At 49.7% G+C, this 13,629-nt stretch overlaps 1 protein-coding gene across 1 annotated transcript in view; it reads right to left on the reverse strand.

The window, feature by feature from the left end:
- LOC126575748 (mucin-12-like) overlaps positions 1 to 11,355 on the reverse strand; it is a 63,745-nt gene extending 52,390 nt beyond the window's left edge. Inside the window, exon 1 of the mRNA XM_050236602.1 lies at positions 10,249 to 11,355. The gene's annotated coding sequence lies outside the window, so the exon portion shown is untranslated. The remainder of the gene's footprint in view (positions 1 to 10,248) is intronic.
- Between the last annotated feature and the right edge of the window lie 2,274 nt (positions 11,356 to 13,629).

Consider the following 13,629-nt stretch of genomic DNA (forward strand, 5'->3'; position numbering starts at 1 on the left):
CCCCCCCCCTCTCTTCGTGCAATCTTTGATCTTTGAGCCCATTTGACTCAAGCTCAAATCCGTCTCAAATTACACAGAACACTTGCACAGTTACTCAGTAACCGCACCGCAGAGTTTGGCCGGTTTGGCGAGCGGCGTCTTCGTCTTCTTCAGCTTGAATGTTGAAGATGCGTCAACAGTTTTGCAGCGATTGTTTGATGTTTCGTACCGCCATGTTTGCGCAACTCTATGGAGCCTTTCGTTGGAGAGAGAGAGGAAAAAAAATGACCTGCCTCAGGAGGAGCGCTACGATAACGCAAAAAGATGCGCCATAAATTAGGTCGCCTCGTCGGACAGGTGCGGGCCACTGCAAATGAAAAAATATGACCGCTTGGCGTCCCAGGTGCGGGAAGATCCCAAATACGCGGAACTCGCCGTGGGGTGTCGGTGATAGGCGAACTAATTTACAATCATCGACACCCATCGTCCCATTGAAGGCCAGATACGCTCGTTGTGTTGGTCTATTCCATCGCAACCCGCTCCTTTCACCACGATGCCCGAAAGGACCTAAATACAGCCGCTGGGTGCTGGGTTTTTTCTCCGGCACCGCCTAGCGACCTCTCTTTTACGTGGTGGTGCGAGATTATGATTTATAATTATTGTATCGACGCACGGGGCCAACCGACCGACAGGGGTGCTCAACCGTGCTTTATGACCTTCCGCGAAAGGCCTCTTTTGGCGAATGTCCAGCGTCCAGCAGAAGGCTCAGCCCCGTTTTTTGCCTCGTGAAAGATATTGCGAGAGGTCGTATATTTTCACCACTCTCTTCCCGAGGCTACGGTCAAGTCAATCTTTCTCTGCCAGACCGAATGGCCAGGGTGCAATATACGAGACTCTCCTCTCATCACGAACGACGGGTTGGCCCCGGAGGGGGAACAGGGGTTTTAATTAATTTTTGAAAATATTTTAACGAATTTTTCGCACATCGTACGGCAAACAAGGTAAGCAGCTTAACAGCTTAGCATAATTTCTTCCCGAAATGCCCCAAAAATCACTGTCCACGATGACAGACGAATTGTTTTGGTATCGGATTTATGCTGTGCCACTGGAACCCTAAACGAGCCAGTTCCGGGTGTACACGTGGGTGCGTACGTAATCCAATCTCCAGCTCTCTTTCATGCTTCGGAACAACATCAAGTGCACGCCGGGGCTGCAATAGTACTCTCACTTTCGACTAGGCCACTGACAGCCAACCTCCAGTCCAGTCCAGTGGTCAGTAATTGAGCACTTTGATTCCATCCAGAAAACCACTTCCGTCACCAAATCGTCGAATGGAGAAAGGCGCAGAGCGACAGGGGGACAGGAGGGACGCAACTGATGATAGTCATTGTGTGGCTGGTGCGAGCTCATGCAGTACAATCGATGCAATTACCGAACGGAGCACCAACGGGACCACCACCTAACTGTCTCCGAGTCAGTCCACCATTCGTATACTTCTGATGCTTAACCGTAAGCGCAACGGCGATGAGTTCCGGTACGCAAAGCGGGCTGACGTCGACGTCGGTATGTCGCAAGTCATGTTTATGGTGTCGAGGCCTCGGTTCCCCGGCCAGTCGAGGGCCAGCTGCACCGCTTGATGGCGGTGGTTATGAAACAGGCATCAGGGGACGACCAGCTGGCAGCAGACCTCCGTCTCCGGCCCGGTTGATGAAGACGACGCCACGACGAGTAATGTTTGCGAATGGAATTTACATTTTTCTGGCTTAGTTGCACCACTAAGCGGAACAGTTGCGTGAGGCCATAAGTTGCGGACACTCCCTTTTTGGCCTACTTTTTCGACGTCATGCGCCTGGAGCAGCAGCATAGTTTCGCCATTTGGCTATTTCCTTTCACCAAAAACCTCTCTTCGAAGGCCCCGATGACCCGATGACTGTGAAATGATAAAATTCAAATCGATTTCCTCGTCATCCTCGGTGATCGCCAAAAAAGGGACTCGCATACCAGGCCCTCGGTGTCGTTGTCGTGATTTGATTAGCCATCGCTCCTCCGTGGTCACACCGTGATCGTGAAAACATGGAATGGGAGTGAGTATGGTAAAAAAATGCGGAGCACAAATCGCAGCCCACACCGAAACCGGTTCGCCGTCACCGCTGAAAGTGAGAACAGAAAGTGAAAACTGCTCGCGACCCACACACCAACATAATGTGCGCGGGGGGTCTCCAGGGAAGTGGAGGTTTGTGATGGCTTCTTCCGCCACGCACGCCAACAGCACGCACGATCGGCCTCAGCTGACTGCTCGGTGCTGCTGCTGGTGCTGAGTGGCACAGAAAATACGGTCAAGTTTGCAATATGTGTCGGTCGGTCGCCGTGTGCCGGACACATCGGTGGCGGCTTCGTCAGCTAATCCGAGGACAGGGTTAGTAGCGACGACCGAGCAGCGACCGAGCAGCGACTGAACTTTTCCAGCAACAATTTATGCAGATCGTAAACCTTGGCTGGATAGAGACCGCCTCACCTGGCGCATTCGATCGCGCTAGTGTAGTGATCGCCATCGAGGGCGACTGATTAGGTTGAACTTTAGGATAGGAACACTTCCAGCATTTTGCTATCCGCAGCTAAACACTGTTGCTTTCTGTTTAGTATTTGGACTTGTTTGTCCAACATCAAAACAAGCATTCCAATTCACTGTTTGATAACGAGAGCTTGCTGGCCCAAAATCAAATCCCAATAACTCATCTTTAATCTCGTTCAAAAACGACCAAAAACTTCCACTTCGGCTCATTAATTCCCGGAGTGCCTCATGCTAGGCATCTTTAATCAAAACGAAAATGCTCGCTCAGTTCCCGGCAATCTTTCCCGCGACGTACTCGTGCGTAAAATGATGGAAAGGCGTCATCCAAAGAAGAATTCATTACCAAACGGCGTGGAGGCAAGATGTGAAGCCTTCTCGAAGCTTTTACTTTCGTAAACGCCCATCCTGAGGCCTATCGGTGCATCAAGGCACTAGGAGGGCAAAGGATAGATGGAATTAATAAAATTTCAGTTTTCATTTTCATCGCCACTTGTTCCTCCCTGCGAGCGAGAGAAAGGTTTGGGTTAATCTACCCTACGCCACTTCGTTCTTACAGCTGGATAATGATCTTCCACTTTCATTAGGCGAATGGATGCCGCTCAATCGGGACTTATCCAACGCGGAATGCGCGTTACATCAGCTCGTCCACCGTAGCCGGTATGCAATGGCGTAGCGACCTTCACAGACGACGACGGTCCGATAGGACGGAAAGATTAATGAAAGTGCAGTGCTTCAACACCATGCGATCCGTCTCTGGCATCGCTCCGTGACTGAAGCCACCGAAAACACCGTACAGCAGCGAGGAACGCGAACTCGACGCACTTCCATTAGGCGTGGAGCTGATTAGGCGAGGAAGACTCGGAATAGCACCAACCACCGTACACCTCACACACTGACGAAGCTTTATGTTGCGTTGACCTTTTTTACGAGGCCACCACTTCTATGGCGGTTCTTGTGATTCTAATCCTTCCGCGTTCACGTTGTGTTGTCTTCTTTATCTTGTGGATCTTGAAGATCGCTCATTCTCAGCAGCATTTTGACAACTTTGCGCTGTTTTAGAATGCATAACAATCGCGCGGATTGGATGGACGATTGCAGATAGCGATTGAATTAAATGGTATAAATTACACATGGCTTCCTGCATCATCTTCGGGATCTAAAGCGGTGTTCTCACTTTAAACACATTTTAGAATAATGTTTTGTAGCCACTCCTGGTGTGCTATTAAGGTGCTTCTTTTCGTCATATTTATGTTTGTAAATCACGTTAATAAAATGCGATTCAAATTGTTTCGATTCTCCACGATAAAAAAAAGACACAGGAAGGCACAGACGGAGATGCCCTGAACAGGAGGGAACAGAACAGCAGATGGCCGTTTGATGCGGATCACGAAACCATGGTGATGCGATCGTCGATTCGAGATCGTCGAGGGATGGGCCATCCGCATTAAATGTGACTAATTAGATACAGTCATTACGGATGCCGGGCTCCGTTGGACGTTCGCTCACTCAAAAGCTCCTGCAGCTCTCCTCCGAACGCGGCGAAGAAGACGAAATCGCCTCAAAGCGCGTCAGCCGTCTGCGTCCGAGAACTTGCCATGATGGACGAGAACGGAATGTGAGCGAAAGGAAAAGCCCGGAGGGCGGATTACGGTAGTAATTATGTATGCACGTCTTCTCACGGCCAGCCCGGCACGGCCCGGCCCAGGCCCGGGCGAAGGAAGTTCAGCATAAAGTCTGGCCTGCGATGATGCTGCGCTTGGCCGGCGACCTCGTCTCGTTGCAAAGCGATCCCGGAATTGTGTGGGAAAATTGGCAAAAATATAAGGGCCAATTTGAATTCTGAAGCACGGTGGAGAGGAAGTGAAGTTTATTGAGTTTCTTTTGTTGACTATTTTGGACCCACGCTTTCTGTCACCCGGACCAGGCGGACCATGGGGTCGGTCGCCTTATGCAAATCCCAGAAATTGACATTTGCAAAGACCTCATCCTCTCTGGCTGGCTTTGCCGTGGTTGGTGGTCCAAAAATGAATTAAGGCTCTGTCTTGCCAGGTAATATTCAGCTTTTTGGCAAGCTTGTCGCTCGTTTCTCATTTATGACCGGTATGGGTGCTGCGAAAATTGAACAAAAAACACAAGTCCCGGGACCGAATGGCAAGGAAGCGGCCGCTTGTTAATGTCAAACACTCGTCGGAACAGGTAAACGGATGCGTCTATTTGAAGCTGAATGTCAAACGGTTCGCCGGGGCTTCAAACGAATCCATTAAACGAATAAAATGAAAGATAATCTTCAATTTGTGTTGAACCTTTTAAGACTGTACGATTCAATTAGATGATAAAACAGCACACGATAATGAGCGGCTCCGTACTGCAAACCATGGGCCACGCAGTAATGCTCATCCTGTCCTGTGGCTACCATCAAGAGCTCATCAATCAACCATCGTCGTCGTCGTCGTCGTCGTCGTCTAGGGAGCGTACCGGTCGGTCTCGCATCTCGAAATGTCACACTCTGGCCCGCACTTGATTACATCAATCGACTTGAAAAGGGCTTCCCCGTAGTTCCATAAACCACGAACCATCAAACATTACCCTCTGTGACCACATGGCACACGAACGAACGAACGAACGAACGAACGCAATCCTATTCGGTATTTGGTCGTCACTCACCATCACTTGTAGGTCGCCGGTAAAACCGGAGCTGTAATTATCAGTTTACATGTGTTCTCCCTGGCGAGGGACAGCTCGGACAACAGGACCAAGAGAGATAAGCTCCTGCGGTAGATTGGTAGAATGGTCAACAGGGACGCTACCTGTTTTTTTATGGCAGGATGGTTGGTGAAGGGAACGGACACGCGCAAGGCTCGCCTGGCCCAAAACACAGACCGCACACAAACACACGAACGAAACCTCGCTCTCTGGCTTGCCGGACATCTGGTGGAGTGGTATGTTGCGTGCTGCCAGTATGCCGTATGCTGCCGTTCTCGCTTGGTTGTGGAATGACTAATTAATCTTGCTGCAGTTGGTATTTCATCCATGCGCCGACCTTCGGTAATGAATTTTTAAGCGCAAGGTGCAGCAGATCAGCAGCATTCAGTGATCCTGACACAAATCCTGCCATTGGGACAGTGACAGTTGAGGTTTTAAGCTGACAACACCAAAAATGCCGAAGAAGCAGCTGTTACCGAGCGCATTGGGCTTACAGGGGGAAAGCCTCAAATTGAAATACTGCTCAATTCGCATGACAAACCGCTAATGAAGTCGTAAAATGCGTTGACGAACTCACTAACGTGAGTGGGAATTTGCAATTTAGACTTTCTGACAGCGTTGAATAGGCGAATTGACAAGCCGGATGTTTGCACAGTGGAACTGAAGACACGTGCCTGCGCTGGCTTCTGGTTTATCAAAAGTACAAAGGATCCCATTCATCGTGCGGAGCTTGCCTAATTCTTGTTGACGACAATCTGGTGGTGCTTCTCACATGAATGTTAACTGTTTCGCGTGGGACAGCAATTAACTGGCTCCAAGCTTCAGTCCGGGTTTAACATTACGTTGTCGTCGTGGAATTAATGAACATCCTTAGAGATAACGGCTTAAGGAATCTGTATGATGCCAGCACAAACGTTAAAACCATGTCTTAGGCCAAAGGTCAAAGTGGAACTGCCAATGCTGCAAGTGGATTTCAACCGTTTACAATTCACTCCAACGTCCAATCAATCCATCGTCACAACCAGTTGGCTGCAGGCCAACTATAAGGGGCCCTGTAATAGTGTATCATTTTCCCGTTCAATTTATTACCACCAATCATGTCGATGCTGACCAGTGCCCCTGGTTAATGTCGAATAAATGTGGTTCATTTAGGGCGGAGTGGAGGTTGGAGCTCCGAACAGCATCAGCGTCATCAGCATCATGATCTTGCATCGTTGTATCGCCTACAGCTACCACCCAGACTCACCTTGAATAACTCTAGCCATTTTCGAAGTGCCCGAACCGACAATCAGTTTGAATCCCCCACATTGGCCAACAAGGGTACAAGGTGCCAAATGGGCGCAACGGTCACCGGACTTGATCTCAAAATGTCACGAACTTTCGCACCACCGCAAAGGGAAGGGCTTCGATCTCATCTTCCCGTGTGGCCCTCGATAATCCGGTTACGCCGGAAATTCTCCATCGAAACATTGCTTCTTTCGTGCCCTCTCTCTCTCTGCCTTGCTTCCTCTGGAACTGCTCAAGGTCTGAACGCCGGGGGAAGTTTCGTAACTCATGACTCAGCAGCCACCCGAAGCTTGCAGCGAATAAGGCTCGACGGAAGAAGAAGGAATTCCACTGACATCCTGGATGCCAGCTGCCAGAAGGCTGTGGTTTATCGAACCAGGCCGCGAGAGGCCGAGCGTATCCCAATAATTACGCGGGAGAGGCGAACCGGCCTTTCCGGGTGGTTGGTTGTGGCTTAACTTCATTCAGAGTCAGAACATGAGGCACATTACAATTGGTTGGTTTTAATCCGTTGATGGATGTGCTATCTATTGAAATGGGGTCTCTTCAGGATTAGGTTTAAACTGGGCTGAATCCAATCGGAGGAATGCGAAGCTGTTCTAGAAAGGCATTCCATTACTTTTTTTCGGATTAAGACCCGTCACGATGTGGTCAATAGCACTTCTTTTGTCGATGCGGAACAGCGGAACGAATATTCATATCTTTTAAGTTTATGGTCCGAAAACTGCATTAGTTGAGCGCAAAAGATCAATGTGCCGGCTGAGTCATTTGAGATTGTAACCACGGTGGTCTGAGCGCTATCATCGCCACCAACATGATGTCATTCAGGTCAAAACCCCCGTCGAAGTGAACTTCTAACAAGATAACAAGCTGTCACTAATTCTAAATTATGTTTGCATATTAACCTTTCAAACCGAAACCCCCGGTGGAGCATGGAATGGACACCTGGCAGCGTGTCTGCCCTGGTTTGATCCGCAATTTGATCGATATGCATCAATTTGCCAATAACAATTCCCTGCAACGGCACTAACCTCGAGCCCTAGAAGTGTCACAAGCGCACCAGACACAACAGCTACTTACTTCCGCGCCCTTCACACAGATAAGACCTCTGGCGAGATTCACTAACAAGCCCTTGGCCTCGAGGCGAGAGTGCAGCAAGAGGAAGCAAACACGATTCCCCTGCGGTGGGCTGGGCCGGCTGTGGTGCCGTCTGTGGCGGTGACTTTCCCCTTTTTTCTCGCCAAAGACCTGGACCTGGAGCCCAGCGAGCGAGCGCGTGGGGCCGCGTGAGAGAAAGCGTCAGGCGTCGCCCAACGGCCCACCGCTGCGTCGCTGCGTTGTCGTTTCTTTCACTTTCAAACACGTAAAATTCTCGCTTTCGTGCGCGAGATATAATCACTTTTCGATTCCAGGCGCGGCAGGGCTCGAGGCAGGGCCACCCTTAAGGCCTTAATGTGCCACCATCCAACAGGGGAGGTCCACCGGTACCACCGACGACTGACCTCATAATCATTGGCGCTCCGCTCTCGCCGGTCCGCAGCCCGAGGGGATCGCAACACCTTAGAGAGGGAGAAGAACGGTGGCCAGCCAGGTTGGTTGGTGATGTTGCTGGCAGTGTGTGACTAGCAGACCAGGGAGTGGTGGAGGGGACAAACAAACCTTGAAGTCCAGCCACAACACCATGGTCAAGTGCATTCGTGTCCGGTCCACGCGTTTCCCGTTCAAGAAGGGTCGTTCCACTGGACCAGCCCCGAGCTCGGTGGCGTTCCCCCTTGGCCTTCGATTGTGCGGTTTGCTTTACTTTTCCTCGTTTTTCGAGGGGTTCCACCTCGCTAGTGGAAAGTGGATAGAATGGATATCGAGGGAGAAAAAAAAAACCCACGTGGAAACGTGGAACGAAATGTTTGTGAAACCGAAATGCGTTTCCAAACAGTGCAGAGCTTGTTGAAAGATTTCAAACACTCTCATTGAACTTGTGATGCGCAATAACAGGACGACGCAGACGTACCAAGAATTAGATGTGGTCTAACGCACCCGCAGACGCATCTGCCGTGGAAGAAATTCAACATTCCCTCGAAACCACCGGTCCAGTGCTCGACCACCGCCGGGCGATTACGATCCGTGTCCGACTTTCATGACCTTACGCCGCAACCCCCGCCTGGCTAATGGCAAAAACCGCGAAAAACACAGAACCACATTCCCGGCAATCGCAATCGAAATCCCTCGGTGCAGAAGGGATCCAATTTTATCGTCGTCTTCTTCGCCGCCCCCCAAAAACCAAACGCCACACCGGACCCCGATACCGGACCGTGTTGACCATGAAGAAGCGAAAAATAATATGTTTGCAGATCATAAAAGTTAACCTTTCGCTAAATGGCGACGATGCTGACCTGCTGGGAGGTCTGGTTTAGCCGGCGCGCGTAAGCAATACCAAGATCACGCAGCGTGCAGAACCACCGTTCTGGATATCGCGTTTCTCGTTCTCACGGGGGCGCCTAGCAGGAGCGAGGTTTTCGGGTTGAAAATATTTACTTTCCGCCCGGTGGTTGCGTGGGATTGTTACTTTATTTTAAAATAATGCCGGAAAAACTCTCTCGAATGGGGAAGAGAAGATGTAGGTAGAATGTTTTCTCTGGGGAAAGCTTGTTTATGATTGACGAATGGCGCAGCTCGAAACTAGGGAGATGGTGTGGGTTGTCTAATTAATTCATTTTCTGTGTTTTAGCAGACTGGCAGGCCTGGTTTGGATTGTTCAATTAGAACATCGTAGTTGAAGAATTATGTGACATTTTAAGGGTTTTTGCAAAGCAAACAGGTATCAGATCCATTGCAACTGTTATAAAGCTTCCCTACACCATGATAAGAATTTATATAAAACTCTAAATCCTTGCTCAACACCATCACCGTTCGATGGTCGAAGAATCGATTGGTGATTCTTTACGCTCCCAAGTCCACAACCACATCATCAGTTTGCTAATCTCCTTCTCAAACACGATTTGTGTATACAAAACACTCGAACCCATCCCATTCGAGACCCGTGGCCCGGGATTTGGTAAAGATTCTGGCCGATTCCTTCTCGAAGATCGTAGCCGGCACCAAACACCGATTACCTCTACCTCTGCTGGGGTGATGCCGATGGTCCCGTGATGGTTCTTCTAAGCTTATTATCCGCTTTACAATCTATGACGTCCTCCTGCTCTGTGCAGAAGACCAAGGAAGACAACTTCTAAAGAACGGTCCGTCTTGGAATAACATTTGCGTAGTGAAAGCGAACCCCATGGACCGGCAGCGGCACCGGCACCGGCACCGGACCGTCGTCGTCGTCGTCGGCCACTGATAAGAGGATGAAAACATCCTCAGCAACAACAACAACAAGCAGTGCTGCGCCGGATGTGTCCGTTCTCACTTCTCTCTCTCTCTCTCTCTCTCTCTCTCTTGAGGGAGAAAGTAAATATCGGCACTCGTTTAAAGGAAAATCCTTTCGCTATCCACCGCTTGCTACGTAGCAAAGTAACGGTCAAAAGTCTTGTCGAACGGGCCCACAAAATGAATTGTCACCACACGAACCAGTGGCCAGTGGCCAAAAGTAAAAAGCGAAACAAAAAGAAAATGCAATCCACTCTCATCACCGAGCACCGCACCGCAATCGAAAAGAAAACTTTCTTCCAACCCTTCCCGGTGGGGCCGTGTCGCTGATGGTCGCTTACCTTTTCGATTCCCCCGGTGGTCTGTTCTCCGTGTGTCCGGTGTGCTGCTTGTGGCTGTTGTTGTTGTTGTTGTGTTTTAAAAAAACATAAATTTTGGATCTTTCTGCACTTTCCGTTCCGCTCTGCTCGCACTCTGGGGCCAACTCGAGATGCTCTCGATTTTGTTCCGTTCCGAGGGCGGTTCCGTTTTCGAATTTTTTTTGGGTTTCAATTTCCCGCGTTGTTTCTTTAACTCACTCTTCCCACCGAAGAAGGGGTGTCACTGACTGATTCGATTGTGTCGTTGTGTCGTCACTTGGATTTCTTTCATCCGACCGCTACAAGCGAGTTTCGAGTCATCGAATTGTGGCCCGTCCTCTTCTTCTTCTGCTGCTGTTGCTGCTCTGTGCCACAGGTTGGCAGGTTTTCCGTTGTTTTCGATTGTTGTCACGCGCGATGGCCAACCGAACGACGGCACTTTCGGATTATCGGAGCAGGATCACCACCACCACCATGGAGGGGGCCCAAAATGTAGCATTTCAACCTGCTCCTGCTCGCTCCGATCACTCGCGCTAGCTAACGGGGCGACTCGATCGTTGATCGAAATCCTGCCACCGAGAAGTAGGTCACACACGCAGCAAATGCGCACAAGTACACACATACACGGCACGCCACAAAACACGCACGCGACGATTATTATGCAAAACGTGGAGATCGATCTGCACGGGATTCGGGGACTTTAGGTCACTTTGCACCTCTTCTTGTTGCTGATCTTCAAACGAAACACCAAAAAACGCCTCACTCACACTGGCACACGTGATCGTTGATAAGGATGAAGAGGACGACCCTTCGCTTTGATAATCGGCACCAGAATCAAACGGTTGTTTTGGACGGGGGTGTACACACACTCACAAGAGCACAGAACACGTTTGGGAGGCTCGTCTCTGCGGGTTTTGCACACTCCTCCTCTAGGAAAGCCCAAGAAATGGATTGGGTTTGGCTTTTATCAAACAAAACACACACGCGCAAACGCAATTTCCACGAGTCAAAACACTTTGGCGGTTCTTTAAATCTTTTGCGGCACCGGCAATAAGGCGAGAGAAAAGCAAACGTGCGTCGCCTACAACGACCAAATCGTAAGTTTACCACCAACGTGTGCGCCAACGCGCCGCAAGGTGACCACCGAATGAACGAAAATGAACTTAAATGCACGGGGATTGGTTCATTTTCGTTTCACTAGATTTCCTGCTCATTCCTACTGTTAGCATAGGCGCCGAAAGAGAGAGAGAAAGCAAAGAGAGAAACTGCAGCGTTCATTCAACCCTTCAACGACAAGAACTGGCTGAAATTCGCTTTTATTTAAAAAAATGCACATAAAATAAACATATTTTTTAATTGTTCAACTTCATCTAATAAAAAAGAAATAGTGGATCTAATTACTCATCCTCATTTGTCACTGAACGATTTCCCGGAACATAAAAATGGACATAATGGGGATGTGCGTAATGTATTATAACCGCAGCACGTAAAAGCAGCTACTTAATTAATTTACAGGTGGATCCAGCAACGTTTATTTTTAAGGAGCCCGTTAATTTGGAAAGCCTATTTTTTGACGATAGTACATCGAAGCATCAACAACCAAGTTAAATATGTGTTTCCTAACCAAGCAAACCATTGGAATTTGCGATCGAAAATCCCTTGATGTGGCCTGGCCGCTCACCTAGACTGCCCGACACGTGGTGGACAGAAACTTGACTCCATTTGTCGCGGCGCGTCTTTACACCAACCCCCATCAGATGATCGCGTTAATTTAGTTCAAGATCCATTTGACTTTCGCAACACCCGGCCGCCACATAAGGGCATTCCGATCATAAAATCGACCTCCGCGCAATGGCGCATGGCGTGCGCATCGGCGATCTTCTCGGTAATAATCTGCACCATCCTCCAAGGGTGACGTTTCAGCGATCGCAGATATCTAATTCCCGGCCAGCAAACTGCACCGAAACGGTGCGAGAACATCTTCAGTGCCAGCGTGCCCCCTTGAATCGGCGCCATCGCTGCGCCCGCGTCACTGCCGTAAGCTGATCCGTATCGCACGCGTTGGGGTCACAATTCGTACGATTGTACCACGCTGGGTGACGCCAACCGGGCTGACCTCATTCTGGTTAATTGAAAAATATTTTCTCAGCTTCTAACCTCCAGGAGACAGAGAGAACCGGAGGCGTTCTCTAGTCATGCGTGTGAAACCTGCTACGCAAACCAAGCCATTCGGTAAGATCAAACCCGGGGGAACAGCATGAGGCATTCAGCGAGAAAGGGAAATGCAAAAAAAACGCGTTCCCGCGTCCAGAACAAGATAACGTTGCGACGCGGAAATACCCGCGTTTTCCTGGCGACAGCCGTTCCAGGGGTGCTGCAGTAAAAACATGTTTAATTATGATTGACCACCCTTCAGCCACCACGTTCTAAACGTCCCCCCCGGGGTCCATGGTGATGGTTAGAATGTTTTCAATAATTTAATTAATCGCTGATCTCCCTTCGCGATACGGCGCAAAACGCCAGTAGACACTTCTCGCATGAGCAACGCCTCCATGAGTGCGACAAGCAACTGAGCCCTCGGGTTAACCGGTGTGGTTTAGGGAGCGACCACAATTCGACATTTTGTTGTAGCATATTTATGGTAATACCCGGGGAGATGATAAATTTTCATCCCTCGCACACTCCGTGGTTTTGTTCGTGAAACAAGAAGGGTTCGGGAGAAGATTGAAGCAGATTAACAAAAAGGGGGAAAATGCTCGTGCTTGAATAAATACCGCGACGTAGATAGGTCGCCATTATGCTCGTGCCGGTGCTAACCGTTTATCGTGATTCGGTAAGTCAATAAATCTAATTTGTAACGATTGTCCCATCGTGACTGAAGGCCATGTTTCTCATGGTGCTTGCGAGAGTAAAACGCGCCAGTTACTTTCAGATTGTCTTCCTCCCAATGCAGCTGCACCTTGCACCAGCAGTGCAGTGAAAGAAAGTGAACGCGAACGCGACAACGATCGAGCGATGAAGAAGAAAACGGCGAGTGGACCACGTGGAGTGACTGCTCTCCTCCCTCGTGATGCACCCAAGTTCAAGATCAAACCCAGTCTCGAAGGCTCGACGCCGATTTGGATTTTTCCGGACGCCTGGAAAAGTGGCGAGCGCTCCTCAGCTGCATCACCCTGCCGTCGAAACGCCTTGATGACCTTGTTCAGCCACTTGTGCAGCGCGTACGATGTACGATCAGCAGCGATTGACTGATTGATGAGCTGCATTCGATACGACGCGACCGGCGCTTTCCTCTCCGCCCTGCCAGCATCCCGGTTGGTTGTTGGCTGGCTGGCGGGAGGCAACTCGATTCACTTTCTTCCG

Source organism: Anopheles aquasalis, chromosome 3 (assembly GCF_943734665.1).
Source record: "Anopheles aquasalis chromosome 3, idAnoAquaMG_Q_19, whole genome shotgun sequence".
Taxonomy (NCBI): Eukaryota; Metazoa; Arthropoda; class Insecta; order Diptera; family Culicidae; genus Anopheles; species Anopheles aquasalis.